Here is a 15,444-nt window from a genome sequence, read left to right on the forward strand (position 1 = left end):
TAAATATATTCTAATGTGTCAGCAGTTAAATATATTATAATACGTCAACAGTTAAATACATTGTCATGTGTCAACAGTTAAATACATTATCATGTGTCAGCAGTTAAATACATTATCATGTGTCAGCAGTTAAATATATTAGAATGTGTCAGCAGTTAAATATAATATATCAGCAGTTAATATATTATAATCTGTCAGCAGTTAAATAAATAAAGGAATATATTTCCATTATTTATCACCCGACTACTCCTTTTCGCTCTACGCGTCGTGACCATAGTTGTTGCGATGCCATTTTACAGAGACCAATCATTTACCAGTTCTTTCACTCTAGTACAAAGCTTTGGGCGTATCTTCTTTCTTCTATTTTCCCTTCCTTTTACGAAGTAATACCTCAAAAAGAAACTTCTTTTTACCAATAACGTAGCAAGACAAATAGGAGAAAAGTTAAGTATATCTTAGTTTAACCAGACCACTGAGCTGATTAACAGCTCTCCTAAGGCTGGCCCAAAGGATTAGATATTTTTACGTGGCTAGGAACCAATCGGTCACCTAGCAAAGGGACCTACAACTTACTGTGGGATCCGAACCACATTATATCGAGAAATGAAGTTCTATCACCAGAAATAAATTCTTCTGATTCCCCGTTGGCAGAGCCGAAAATCGAACTTCGGACTACCGAATCAGTAGGCGAGCGCGAAAACCACTCGTCCAACGAGGAACTAGAAATAGAAGAAGGCTCGTCTCATCAGACTCCGGTGAAATAAGCAGATACATCTGAGTACGCCCTTTAAAAACATTGGTATCAATGACATGGCTGTGAACTATTTTCTGTCCGGTTAAACTTTATAATTCGTTCAAGCCATCCAATACCTATTAATTTTCAATTAACTGGTCAACCCCTATGGCTGAGTTTTGATTGTCATGCCAGTTTCGAACGCCCTAATAACAATTTCGCGGATGCCTCGATGCTGGTTATTCATACCGATGTTATTTATCTTAATTAATTGTACTAAAACCGCCCGTCAGCTCCTGACAGTGATATGAATTAAATATGTTATTTCTTTTTACTTACTTAATGTGTATATTTTGTTTGTAAGGTGTTTTTACGTTGCATGGAACCAGCGGTTATTCAGCAACAGGACCAACGGCTTGACGTGACTTCCGAACCACGTCGAGAGTGAACTTCTATCACCAGAAATACACAATCTCTAACCCCTCTGTGGAATGCCCGGGAATCGAACTCGTGGCCACCGAGGTGGCAGGCCAAGACCATACCGTTCACGCCAGTGAGGAGCTCTTATTTCCTTTAAACTGCGTAATGTAACATTAACCGTAAGAGTTGGACTAATATGACCTTCAAGTGCGCTGTTAAATGACCGCTTTCCCAACTTTCCACTGCTTTCATTTGAATCATTCTTCTTTCGCCTTTCCTCGCCCTTTGTATTTCTCTTCTTTCATCCCCAACCACTCGACGTCTTTCCTTCCTTCAGAATTCAATCGCACACATCAAATTAATCTTCCTTTTGAACTAATCTTCCTTTACCTTCGACCGCACTTCAAATGAACTCATTTTCCGGAAGGGCTAGAAAAACGTTTGTCTCTGCTAAGACAAAGATGACACACCGCGAGACGTTCGTTCCAACAAGCACCGATTACGTCCTCTAGTGCACTTCAAATAACGTCTTTTCCCGTCGATTACGCCTCAAAATGACTCTTAGTTTCACTCTAGACTACTCTCAGTCACCCATATTTCACCTGTAACTATAATTCAAGTTAGTCTTCTATTACTCCTAGCTAGAGGTAAAATATACATATTTATTAATATAAAAATATCGAAATAATTTCCTATTTCCTCGTTATCACCTAATTATATATTAATAATTAATATACATATCTATAAATGTTAATATGAATATAAATAACATAAACATATACATATATTACATATGTATTGTTTGTATGGTGTTTTTACGTTGCATGGAACCAGGCGGTTATTCAGCAACGGGACCAATGGCTTTACGTGCTTCAATCGCCAGAAATACACATCTCTAAGCCCTCATTGGAATGCCCGAGAATCGAACTCTCGCGACCATCGAGGTGGCAGGCCAAGACCATAACGGTAACACCACTGGGGTACTACATATATATATATATATATATATATATATATATATATATATATATATATATATAGATTGAACATCAACACAAATACATATATAAATGTAAATATAATAAATATATAATAACAAATTTATATATATATATATATATAATACCAAATATAAATAAATATGAAGATATAAAAAGCCACGCAATAGTTTGTATATCCAATTAAAATTTAGCCGGAGCAGGACTTTTGGAATTCACTCGGAAACTAGAGTGGGGTTTCGTTCCAGAATGAAAGACCCTCTCTTGCGTGATATATTTTTTATGCTGTTTTTATTAGAAACTAATTCCCGTTTTCAGTAAGCTTTTTTTTTTTTTTTTTTTTTTTGGGGGGGGGGGTTGGTGAACTTTTTCTCCTCTGACCTAAAAAGAAAAAAAAAAGAAAAAAAAAAGAGAAAGGCAGCAGCACAGAAAAGGGTGCTTTGTTGAATTATCGGTCGATTGCGTTTCGCTAGAAAAGCAACTTTTGAATTCGATATTCATGGTTTTTTATTACTTCATACTTTCGCCATATTTCTGTTTATTTTTGTCATTTATTGTGATTTCATAGTTCTATAAACGGATATGTAACAGTTTTTTTTGCAAACGGAACGAAAGACGAGCAAGGCTGAACACAGTTTAATGACTATTGAATATAAAATAAATAAAAGCATTAGATAGTAAGGGAAAAAAATAATGTTAATTGCAACAGATCTTATTAGTCTGGTGTGGGGAGCAAATCATCAACATAGCAGTATTAGTAATAACAACATTAAACTAAAAGTATAATTTGGAACCAAACGTATCAGGTTCAGTTTAAGAACGGGAAACTCTTGAAAGAGAGAAAAAACATAGATTGGTATTAGTCTCTACTCAGGAGTGAGTTTCTAAATAAAAAGCGCCCCCCCCCACCCCCCTTCAATCATGGATGCCTCGGACCCAACTGCTAAAGGGGAGAAATATAATAATCGGTGACTATCGAATATCAGCCCGAACACAAAACGGGTACACGAGATAAACCCGTGACCTAAATGCATCGACTATTTCGCCTCAGGGCAGACGAAATCTAAATATTAACTTTGTCTTGATCCGTTTCCCTAACAAATATTGGTTCAAGGGTCGATATGGATATTATCTCTCCTCATTCAAGATTTTTATCGGCCATAAACAGAGGCAGATTGTATTTTGGGAATGCACGGACTAGAACGGAATGACCCGACTTTGATATGAAGTCTTGGCTCTAAGGAAAAGGGTTATGGCCGATAATTCTGTAAACAGGCATCAAAATAGCATCCTGTTCCCCTCAGTTCTAAAGGCACCAAAAGGTCGCGATTAACGAAGCGGACGTCAAAAAGAAAAAAAAAAAAAAAAAAGGGTGATATTGAAGGACACAACGAGGACCGACCGGCAACATCTTAGTGAATACTTTTTCCTATTTTTTTTTCTTTAACCGAAATGCCTTGTGACGACAAGAAAATAAATAGAAAAAAAAAAAACAGAACAGATCTACATAAAAAACCTAAACAAACTCCTAAAAATGTAATACAAATACACAAACACAACAATTCATGTGTGTGTTTGTGTGTCTATGGAGCATACCATATGAATACACAACAGACACAGACACACACATATATATGTAAATGTATATATATACATATTATACACATAATATATCACACGCACACACACACATAAATATGTATAACAGAATCACGAAAGTTAGGAACGTTATAAATCCATAAATAAAGGTATATGCCACGAGGAAAAATAAACAACGGATATCCGCGATATTTTTCGACGTTCAAACGTGTAAAGATCTCGCGGATACTCCGTTGTTTATTTTTCCTCGTGGCATATACCTTTATATATATATATATATATATATATATATATATATATATATATACATATATATATATATATATATATATATATATATATATATATAATATAAATGGTAAGTACGTACGTAAGCATGTCTTACATGCATACACTCAACAAAAGTAAATACGCCAGTTAGGACATAATTCAAATAAACATACGCAATGTGTTTTATATGCAGATATGCACACATTTCAACGTATAAATGATTATATATGCATACACATCTCAACGTATATATATGTGCTTGTCGCTAGCGCATGCATACACGGTTCACAGCGAGGTATACAATCTTTATTTAAAATCAATGTTAGCATTTGCCCTTTGCCCTTCGGCATTAGTCGTTAGTTTCATTACAGCATGACGTCACCTCAAATTAACGGGCTAATGACATTACTGCAAACCGTTACTGGCTTACCTCGTACTAGAGGTACCAGATTTTGTTGTTGTTATTATTATTATTATTATTATTATTATTATTATTATTAACCGTTTAGTTGTCACCACTGTCTGTCGTCATGCTACCACTTATTTTCTTGACAACACACACACACACACACACACATATATATATATATATATATATATATTAATATATATATATCATTAATTATAAATATATATATATATATAATATATATACATATGTGTGTGCATGTGCGTTGTGTGTTGTGTGCGTTTCGTACTTGTATATGTCATTAAGATATATAAAAACAAGTACGATAGTAAAATAAAAGTCCACAATTATACCAGTAAATTGTATAAACATAAAAACAAACAAACAAACACTTTCGAACACCTTTCTTCTCAGTCTAAGTTAACTAATTTCTAACGTATAAACACCGTTCAGGTGTTCGAAAGTCTTTGTGTTCACCTTTAACGAATAATGCAATGACTAGTATAATTCTGGAGTTTTAATTCACAACAATTAAAAGTCATCAGGATATTGTGAATTTCTTATCAAGAGTATAATAATTAAAAAGCCGAACGAAACTCACGCGAGTTCCCGGTAATTATCATCTTATTACACAGCTGCGGGTCAATGAAACTGACAATACATACATCCGTCAAGGAATTACAGACACCGTCAATGGAAAGTCACCGATCCTCTATAACACCATCACTTTTAAAGCCGTTATGTAACCCCCCCCCCCCCCCCCCCCCCACCCCCCCCCCCCCCCCCCCCCCCCCCTACCCCCCCCCCCACACCCCCCCCCCCACCACCCCCCCACCCCGAAGTAGTCATCGCCACTGAAATACCCCGAAGACAACGACGGTCAATATGACGTCATCAGGGCCATTAACAGCCCTTGTCTGTCCTCTTAGGGCAAAGTGGGATTCAACCCTTCTTTGCGTATATAGCCATCGCCTTGGCATTCCAGGTTCCAGACCTCATATCTGGAACGTTATTGTTTCCATAACAAAAGGTCTCCTCCTTCATTATTGCAAAGCAGCAGGAGGAGGAGGAGGAGGAGGTGGGGGGAGGGAGGTGGGAGGGATAGCAGGGGGGGGGGCTAGTGCTCTCAGGACGAAAACGATAGCAAGTCCTTGTAATTCATATCATTTCTCGTCTTCCGCTTCAAGGAAGTTATCGCTCCAGCCTCCTGAGTTATTGTATACCAAGGTTTAAGTCATTGTTTCAGGGGCCGCTAAGTTATTGTCCCGGGCTCAGAGTTATTGTTCTTGCAACATACATTACCTTTTATCATAAAGCATGATGTTGTCGCTGCCGAAACATGGGGGGCGGCAGATGCTGAGCATTGCCATAAAACGTGAGTAACTGCTTCGCTGCTTGCTTTAGGTCTTCGCCGCTAACTAATCATTGCAATATACCACCGAGATAAAAATAGGAACATTATTCTTCATCTTGAAAATATGAAACCGGCCCCACCTCCTAACACAACGCACACACACACACACACACGCAAAAGAAAATATAAGGATCTTGGGTGCTTGTCATTTTCATTTTACCATGGAGTGGAAGAGTTTGCCAGGCCATGCCCTGTTCCTACCAAATGAGTAGCCATTTCACGTACTACTGATCAGGCCAAACGATGTACAATTTCGCCGACCCAAAGGTGAACACCGATAAAGCTTTTGGCCGCAATAATTCATTAAATGGAAAATTGAAAGTCTGTAAAACAACAATAATATGCAAAGGTCTTTCGATATGCACAACATCCACAAAAGCCTGGAACAAATTCCGATTAAATAGCATAAAACTAGTTTTCATATGGTGATTATTAATTAAGAAGAAAAGGTTTAGCAAATCACGAAACTATACAGAAAACGAGGTCAAAAGTTGAAAGACAGTCCAACAAGTTAACAGAGAAAAACTTCTACGCTTTTCAGCGGTTCATTTCCTCCTATTCAAGCCTAATTCGGGGATGTTTTAGCCCCCCCCATTGGGGCAGTTAGTGGTTTCTGGCAGCAGTGGTCAGGAGGGCCAGCCAGCCAGCCACCTGGAGAAGTGAAAGCGATTACGAGACTGGCCTGATAAGAAGAAAGTGGGGAAATACATCACTGGGGCAAACTAAAAGATATATAGAGAAAAACTGTGAAAGATAAAAATGGGAAAAATGGAAGTGAATAAAAGATTTGCTAGATGATAGCAAGAAAAATAATAATGGGAGAGAGCGGCAACGCGTCACTACGATTAAACTATTTCTTCTGGATTACAGCTAAATCATTATTAATTACAGTTGGTCTCTACTATTTTATTTTCATTTTTTATGTTTTCAAGTTACAGGATCTCTCTCTCTCCCTCTCTCTCTCTCTCTCTCTCTCACAAGCATAATTTCACACATGGTATGCGTGACAGTAGTCGTTGGTGTGTGTGTGTGTATGTATATATATATATGTATGTATATATACGTATGCATATATATATATATATATATATATATGTAATGTAATATCACATATAGCTATATATAAATGATTTGCTTAGAGAGAGAGAGAGAGAGAGAGAGAGCGAGAGAGAGAGAGAGCGAGAGAGAGAGAGAGAGAGAAAGGGGATTGTAAAAAAAAAAAAAAAAAACAAAAGCTAAAATCAACTTGATAAAAAAAAATTCCTGACTCAACAGCCAACAACAATTATAATAATTAGCACGAACGGTATTCTAAAAAATAATATTTCTGAAAAAGAATTAAACATTAATAATAAAAAGGATGAAAAACATCCTCCAGCAATCCCTCCCGCAAAAGTTCATCTCAAAATCAAACTGAGAAAAATATTTACAATTTTTCGAAGCAAAAGTCTGACCTCGCTTAAAACCATCCGAGCGTTTAACAGACACGAAAGAAAAACATGAAACATTTCTAGCACCGAAAACAACAACGGTGAAAAAAAAAATAATAATAATAAAAAGAAAAAAATCGCATCGTAATTCCATCGAAAAACAATCAATCACATTGCCACATTTTCCACGCCGATTCCCGCTCTTTCGTCCATGGCCTCTCGAAATCTATTCGAACATTTGGAGAGAGAGAGAGAGAGAGAGAGAGAGAGAGAGAGAGAGAGAGAGAGAGAGAGAGAGAGGCAGTCGCAGCGGGGCCATCAAAGGTCTCTTGGAGTTTTTGAAAGCTAAAACATGCCAGAAATTCAAGCAGGAAATGGCCTCTAAAGTTTCAACAACAGAATGATTTCAGCCAAGGTTTCCGCAAATCAGCTGGAGAGGAGAGAGAGACCACAAAAGCCAGGTCAGCTGTATACGAGAGAGAGAGAGAGAGAGAGAGAGAGAGAGAGAGAGAGAGAGAGAAATTTTCACACCGTATTGTCGAGGTTTATCCTTTCTCCCAAATTACACGTTCTCTCTCTCTCTCTCTCTCTCTCTCTCTCTCCTCTCTCTCTCTTCCTAATTATTAAGAAAGAGAGAGAGAGAGAGAGAGGAGAGAGAGAGGAGAATTCTCCCACACCGTAATTTCTCCTCTCTCTAAAGTCCACGTTTTATCTCCTCTCGCCTCTCTCATCTCTCTCATTCTCTCTCTACTCTTCTCTCTCTACCCATTACATTTACTAATCCTTCCGCCGTGTTCCTTTTGCAATTTCGCCCCCCTCCCCCCCCCCCCCCCCCCACCCCCACCCCACCCCCAGCAACGCTTTGGAAATTCCGGGCGGGACGGGGAGGGAGAGAGAGAGAGAGAGAGAGAGAGAGAGAGAGAGAGAGAGCGTCAGACAAAACCTTATTAGCGCATGCGACGCTGTCGTGGAGTTTTGTGGCTGGGTCAGCCCTCCGCCAAATGCTATTATTCAGAATTTCCAATTTATAACGCCAGAGGAAGGAGAGTCTTGTTTTAAGAAGATCATTCACTTGCGAGGAGAACTGAAACAGAACTGAACTATTCAAGTATCAATATTAACCAAACTTTCCAAACACAGAACCTAACGTAATAGCCAGCACTTGTAATGATATCTTCCGTAAAATGAAATTATTACTATTATTATTATTATTATTATTATTATTATTATTATTATTATTATTATTATTATTATTATTTAACAATATTTAACAATTCTTATTTAATAAAAATTATCCCACAGGATAATTATTATTATTATTATTATTATATTATTATTGTTGTTGTTGTTGTTGTTGTTGTTATTATTTAACAATGGCTAGAGAGGCAGACCATTCGTCATTGAGGAGAGAGAGAGAGAGAGAGAGAGAGAGAGAGATATGGGAATCAACCAACACAGCTCATCCATTTGTGGAATTAACAAACGTAGTAGGTGTTTTTTAAAAATGCATCCCGCTCTGCCCCGAGCATAACAAAAACGGCAAGGTTATAAATTGCATTATCATAATGCATATTCATCGAGGGTAAAATCCAACGCAAACTGTCACGGATATTTTAATTTACTACCGACAACCTATGGGGCAGGAGTATATATATTGGGCAAAAGGCAGAGAATCTGTTTTTAGCCGCAGTACATTTTTTTGTGCAAAATGTAAAACTTTTTTTCTCTTTCTCTGTATAAATAAATAAATAAATAAATAAATAAATAAATATATATATATATATATATATATATATATATATATAGAGAGAGAGAGAGAGAGAGAGAGAGACGAGAGAGAGAGAGAGAGAGAGAGAGAGACGTTATATGCACTTTATTTGTTTACTGAGCTTATAATGCTATGTCACATAGCATTATAAGTTCGTTACGTTTCTTCCACGGTTATGATTCTCTCTCTGTTAAATATTATATATATATATATATATATATATATATATATATATATATAGTATATATACTATACTATATCCACACATGCACACACACACACACACAAGTTATACGCACTTACTGTGACATAGTATTATAAGCTCAGTAAACAACTAAATCTGAATTTTGTAAGGGTTAGGTTTATTCCCCGGTTATGATTTATAACGACATCCTCTCCCGATTTCTAACCCTTCCTGTCACAGGCAATAAATAAATTATGCAAAATAAAGGGCAGATGTTAGATGAAGACACAAAGTTATAGCGCTGAATCCTCGGAGTTAAGAAACAAAAATAAACAAAGAAAAAGGCACGAGAAACACTTTTTTTCACAAGGTCTAATTCATACTGATTTAAAGTTCTTTGTCCTATGAGAGAGAGAGAGAGAGAGAGAGAGAGAGAGAGAGGAGAGAAGAATGGTGATCTCTCTCAAGCGGCTATTGACGTTACTGCACCACCACCGCCACCATCCCCCCCCCCCAAAAAAAAAAAGACACAAAATTCCAGCCAAAATAGAATAAAGATATACAGCGAATCTGACAATCCCATTATGTCAGATTTGGGGAATAAAATCGTTCGAATTTAATTCCAGGGATTCATTCCCCCGTCATTTTTTGCGTCAACTGCTCGGCGGTACATCTTGATAAAGCAAATCAAACCTCCCCGAAGGGAGGAGGGGGGGGGGAGGGGGAGAATGCCATGGACTAGGCAGATGGTGGGGAAGGAGATGGAGGAAGAGTGGTGGGGTAGGGAAGGGAAGGAGGAACAGGGCAAACAAGGCGGGGGGGGGGGGGGTGGGGGGGGGGGGGGGGGGGGGGGGAGGGGGGGGGGGGTGGGGGGGGGGGGAGGTGTCTGAGCACTCAAGATCTCTTCAGCTCCAGAAATGCAATGGGGAATCTGAGAAAGAGAGATTCGGAAAAATTTCTTTTTGAGACTCGGTTCTCAATCTGCTACGTGCAAATTTCTCTGGGAAAAGGAGATGCCTTAAACGGGCGAGATTTCAACACAAGAAATCTTTACATGGGGCAAATCCTTTAAAAAAAAAAAAGAAAAAAAGAAAAGACATGTAAATGTGAAATCATTAAGCTGAAACTCTTGGCAAATCTTGATACAAAACTCCTTGAATGGAGAAATCTGTTAGGAAATATATATATATATATATTATATATATATATATATAATATAATATATATATATATATATATATGCTAGGCAGATTTTTCCTTTCAAGGGAGTGTTATGTATCAAGATTTGCCAAGAGTTTCTGCTTAATGATTTTCACATTTACATGTTTTATAAATATATATATATATATATATATATATATATATATATATATATATATATATATCAAATAATGGGCACATAATGAAGAAATCAATGACGAAAATACGAGGATGAAATTCATTCAGTAAAATAGCTCACATTATTAGCAAGGCTTCAGTTCAAAAGCACATACGACATCGGCAGAACATAACGATATGTAATCGGATGAAGGGAAAAGGAATCTCATTATTCATAGGCTTAATTTCCATTTCAAATTCAGTACTTACAGTTGGGGATAATTAGGAATATTCTGTACCCTTTACATTACCAAATTACCCGACTCTCGAATGGAAGATTTCTCATTTTATATGGTATCCGCAGAAAAAGGTTTTCATCTTCAAGACATAAATTACAGAATTAACTAAGACAAAACGCAAACTTCGTCTTTTAAGAATTTATGAGGCTTGAAGAAAACATACGTATATTCCACAAACATCTTTGTGAGATATCAATGCTTTCAAAACAGTTCTGTACTTGCACATCGAAAATGCAGAGAGCACACCAGATTGCCTCGTAACACTGTTTATTAGGAATCTCTCTCTCTCTCTCTCTCTCTCTCTCTCTCTCTCTCTCTCTCTCTCTCTCTCTCTCTCAATAAAATGCAACTAACTTCCATTACTGACGTCTGCTTACGTTTAAAACGTTCTCATGAAGGAGACTTTTTTTTTCTTTTTTTTTACGTTGCTTATATCAAAGAGACGGTTAAAGTACAACAAATGAAAAAATAAAAGAAAACAAACATGTGGAGTTTGAATGAGAAATCGGTCACCCAACAGGTAAAATGTTTATTTCATGATGGTATACCGAACTGGACCAAAAAATTGAGGTTTGCAATCTCACACTTCAGCGATCTGTTGCAAGTGGTAATGCATCACACCAAGGCCTCAGAGCCAACAGGGTTAAGCGTGCAAAAAAAAAAAAAAAAAAAAAAAACAAAAAAAAAAAAAAAAAAAAAAAAATTACGTACTACCCACTAGTAACGACACGAAAGATCATAAAAGGCTTATAAACAGCTGACCCTTCGAACCGGATATCGAATGCACCTCTGTATGCATTAGCTCCCGCGAGGTAATAACGCTAACGGCCGCTATAGTAATAATCATAGTAATAATGATAGGAGCAATTACCCGAAATTGCACCACTATTACTACCCGGCGCTATTTTACGCAATTCGCATTACTGTAACTTGTAATTATACGACTTACCGGCGTATAATCGTTGTAATTGTATTCGCAATTTAAATTACGGTCGTTGCATTATGAAAAAGATCTCAATTTGCTGCTATCGATAAACTCCAAGGACTTGCGTGGAGAGGAGATGAGAGAGAGAGAGAGAGAGAGAGAGAGAGAGAGAGAGAGCCACAAAACACGGTTTATACCTCTTTAAGTTTATACTGTGTGCGTTGCGTTTTATAATCATTCCTGTTCCTTATAAGCAAAGGAATTTGAAAGATATGAACTAAAAGCCATTCTCTCTCTCTCTCTCTCTCTCTCTCTCTCTCTCTCTCTCTCTTAAAAAAAACCGCTCCAGCAAAGAGACCTCGGGCAGTATATAATCAGTTTAAAGAAAACAACACCTATTGGAAAACCACCAGTTTAAATTTCGCTGCTGGTACTTTAAGATTCAGTTTCTCTATGGAAAACCGATAAGCATATAAGTACATTAACAAGTACGGAAACAATCTTCCAAAGGTTATACAATAATAATAATAATAATAATAATAATAATAATAATAATAATAATAATGACAATTGGCAATGGCTACAGAGGGGAGAGCTAAAGAAGGAAACTGAAGGAATGGATAACAGCGGCAACAAGATCAGGCCCTAAGAACCAGATATGTTCAAAGTACGATAGACGGAAATAACATCTCTCCCATATGTAGGAAGTGCAATACGAAAAGTGAAACCATAAACCACATAGCAAGTGAATGCCCGGCACTTGCACAGAACCAGTACAAAAAGAGGCATGATTCTGTGGCAAAAGCCCTCCACTGGAGCCTGTGCAAGAAACATCAGCTACCTTGCAGTAATAAGTGGTACGAGCACCAACCTGAAGGAGTGATAGAAAACGATTCAGGCAAAGATCCTCTGGGACTATGGTATCAGAACGGATAGGGTGATACGTGCAAACAGACCAGACGTGACGTTGATTGACAAGGTCAAGAAGAAAGTATCACTCATTGATGTCGCAATACCATGGGACACCAGAGTTGAAGAGAAAGAGAGGGAAAAATTGGATAAGTATCAAGATCTGAAAATAGAAATAAGAAGGATATGGGATATGCCAGTGGAAATCGTACCCATAATCATAGGAGCACTAGGCACGATCCTAAGATCCCTGAAAAAGGAATCTAGAAAAACTAGATGCTGAAGTAGCTCCAGGACTCATGCAGAAAGAGTTGTGATTCTAGAAACGGCACACATAGTAAGAAGAGTGATGGACTCCTAAGGAGGCAGGATGCACCCAACCCGGAACCCCACACTATAAATACCACCCAGTCGAATTGGAGGACTGTGATAGAGCAAAAAAAAAAAAAAAAAAAACAAAAAAAAAAAAAAAAAAAGTAATAATAATAATAATAATAATAATAATAATAAAATGTATCATATGTTGAAATGCGTAAATATTCAAATATGACAGGTCCAAAAGGTTTATAATTCACAGAGTACGATGAATAAAAAATGAGGGTAAACATAACAAATGGAAAAATAACCAACATACAAACCAACACAAAAATATACAGAATATTTTCCCCAATAACACTGATGGTGATGAGTAGGAGGAAGAGCGTGGAAGAAGAGGTGGGAGAAGACTAATAATATGGTCTTTTGGATCCAGTTATTAAAAATAAATTTTGTCTTCCTGAATACCTAAGGCTCGAATAATATAAGTTCCGAAAACTTTCGGGAGGGATAGTTATCGGTTTAAGAGGATTTCCCCAACCGCACTTTTAAGATATTTTCAAGATTTAAGCTTAAGAATGATCCTGGGGTAAAGAGGACGCCGATAAACAGAAAATATTTGGGAGGAGGAGGAGGAGGAGGAGGAGGAGGATAAGTAAACAACAACTTCTTACAAGTACGTCGGTTATTATCCACTGGGAAACATTCAGGAAAAACAACGGATTCGGTTACGCTCTTTTCAGGGACGGAGTCTACGTGATCCCCAAGATTCTGTTTACCTGTTCACAAAGAATCCTTTAAAAAAAATTACAGGTGGATTGCCACTAAATTTTTTGTGAAGAAGTGGGCTTTGGGCCAATGAGGACTTGATTAAATTTTGAAGTGGATTCGCGTCTCTACGAAACCCACAATCTGTTTACTTTTTCACAAAGAATCCATAAAAAGTGACGAGTGGATTTCATCTAATTTTTCTTTTTTTTTTTGAAGTGGGCTTTGGGCCAATGAGGACCTGATTAAATATTGTAATGGATTCGTTTTGGACTCATGATTTTGTATTGAATTACTAAACGCATATGCTCTTTGAATGCTTTGTAGTTGTATTTCGAAAAAAAAAAACGACACAATTCTCTTATATTTCAAACGACTGATCCGATAACAACTCAGTTGTTTTCAGGATTGGACTGGAAATAATTATAGGATTATTATGCAAAAGCATTAGAATAATCCTTTGTGTCCGATTTTCGACACGGGATGTCTAAACTATAAACCATTATGTTGCTGTATTAAAACTATAAACTACAAACAATTATGTTGCTGTATTAAAATTATAAACTATAAACCATTATGTTGCTGTATTAAAACTATAAAATATAAACCATTATGTTGCTGTATTAAAACTATAAAATATAAACCATTATGTTGCTGTATTAGAATTATAAACTATAAAACATTATGTTGCTGTATTAAAATTATAAACTATAAACCATTATGTTGCTGTATTAAAACTATAAACTATTAACCATTATGATGCTACATTAAAACATTATCTGTATTAAAACATTATCATGAAAATTGTAAAATTGTACTGAAACTTGGGCATTTATACACGAATATATAAAATGGGACATTAGTCATGACGACGACAACAACAACAACAAAACAACAACAACAACAACAATAATAATAATAATAATAATAATAATAATAATAATAATAATAATAATAATAATAATAATAACAGAGACGTTTCATGATATCAAGAAAAGGAACAAATGACTAAAAATTCGAGCAATTTCTTTCTGGAATGAAGTAGTAGAGAAGAAAGGGAAAATGTAAAAGGTGGAGAGAAACATTGGCGCTCTGAATACCCTAATGGAGAAATTATTCTCTCAACGCACGCACGGAAGCCGTTATAGAGAGAGATAGAGAGAGAGAGAGAGAGAGAGAGAGAGAGAGAGAGAAAGGAACTGCGTTTTCAGGGCTCTGAATCAATCACAAACTCTTTCGCTCCCTTGAAGGAAATTACATCGCCCATTCATTTTAATCTTAGGGCAATCAACGTGCTTCAATTATCTTATTCTTCTTTCATTTCTCACCCCCATCTTGCTATTACGTATTTATTCACATCCTCTCCCTTTTCTCCCTTTCCGATTATGCTTTCTTTCTCAAGACCCGCAGTGTAAGAGTTTCCTTGAACATTGCTTTTTATCTGCTTCTCCTCCCTTTGTTTAGTGTCTTGGGTGCTTTGTGTGGGAGTTTGTGTGGGGTACATGAGGGTAGCTATTTTGTTTGTGGGTTTCATGGATTTTTTTTTTTTTTGTGGGAAGGGCCATTGTATATGCCTGTGTTTACTTGATGATTCATTCCTGAATACCTCTCTCTCTCTCTCTCTCTCTCTCTCTCTCGCTCTCTCTCTCTCTCTCTCTCTCTCTCTATATATATTATATAATTAAT

The 15,444-nt window shown here is 36.8% G+C and overlaps 1 protein-coding gene across 19 annotated transcripts in view; it reads right to left on the minus strand.

The window, feature by feature from the left end:
* Nucleotides 1–15,444, minus strand: part of LOC135224319 (uncharacterized) — a 1,756,683-nt gene that overhangs the window by 457,231 nt on the left and 1,284,008 nt on the right. The gene's annotated exons all lie outside the window — the stretch shown is intronic.

This window comes from Macrobrachium nipponense, chromosome 12 (assembly GCF_015104395.2).
Source record: "Macrobrachium nipponense isolate FS-2020 chromosome 12, ASM1510439v2, whole genome shotgun sequence".
NCBI lineage: Eukaryota > Metazoa > Arthropoda > Malacostraca > Decapoda > Palaemonidae > Macrobrachium > Macrobrachium nipponense.